General features: G+C 51.9%; 1 pseudogene; it reads right to left on the reverse strand.

Moving 5' to 3' along the window:
* Positions 1 to 278: 278 nt before the first annotated feature.
* LOC124556887 lies at positions 279 to 396 on the reverse strand (annotated as a pseudogene).
* Positions 397 to 775: the final 379 nt, after the last annotated feature.

Genomic DNA, 775 nt, shown 5'->3' on the forward strand with positions numbered 1-775 from the left:
CGCTTTGGCAGCACAGAAACGTATCAAAGTCTACGTGGGCCTCGGTTTCGCTAGCTATATCCACCAGTCAAGCACTCCGTCTTCAGGCCACAAGTGTCCCAATGGGACCGTCCGACCGCCGTGTCATCCTCAGCTGAGGATGCAGATAGTAGGGGCGTGTGGTCAGCACACCGCTCTCCCGGTCGTTATAATGGTTTTCCTTGACCGGAGCCGCTACTATTCGGTCGAGTAGCTCCTCAAAGGGCATCACGAGGCGAGGCTGAGCGCACCCCGAAAAATGGCAACAGCGCATGGCGGCCCAGACGGTAACCCATCCAAGTGCCGGCCACGCCCGACAGCGCTTAACTTCGGTGATCTGACGAGAACCGGTGTATCCACTGTGGCAAGGCCGTTGCCCCATCAGTCAAGGGTGGAGGAGTATTTCCCAGTGGACCGTAGAGTATGCTCCCACATGACTTACATCACGTCATCGAGAGAAGGGTCAGCTAGACGAGCGACGTTTAGCATCCACGGAGGGCGAAACAATTTGACTGGTTGCCGTTCAAGATTGAGAGTTATGGCCACAGCACAGTGATCCGTAAAGGAAGCTGGGATAACTTCAACGTTAAGAATACTATCGCTCAGGAAGTCCGATAAGTAAAATCTATCTAACCTGCTACTAGAAGTCGCAGTAAAGTGGTAAATTTAACTAATGTCGGGTATTTACATATCCAGACGTCTTTTAGGCGTAAGGAGCGGCCCAATTCATGTAATTCGAGACAGAAATTAAGGTTTG

This window comes from Schistocerca americana, chromosome X, assembly GCF_021461395.2.
Source record: "Schistocerca americana isolate TAMUIC-IGC-003095 chromosome X, iqSchAmer2.1, whole genome shotgun sequence".
NCBI lineage: Eukaryota > Metazoa > Arthropoda > Insecta > Orthoptera > Acrididae > Schistocerca > Schistocerca americana.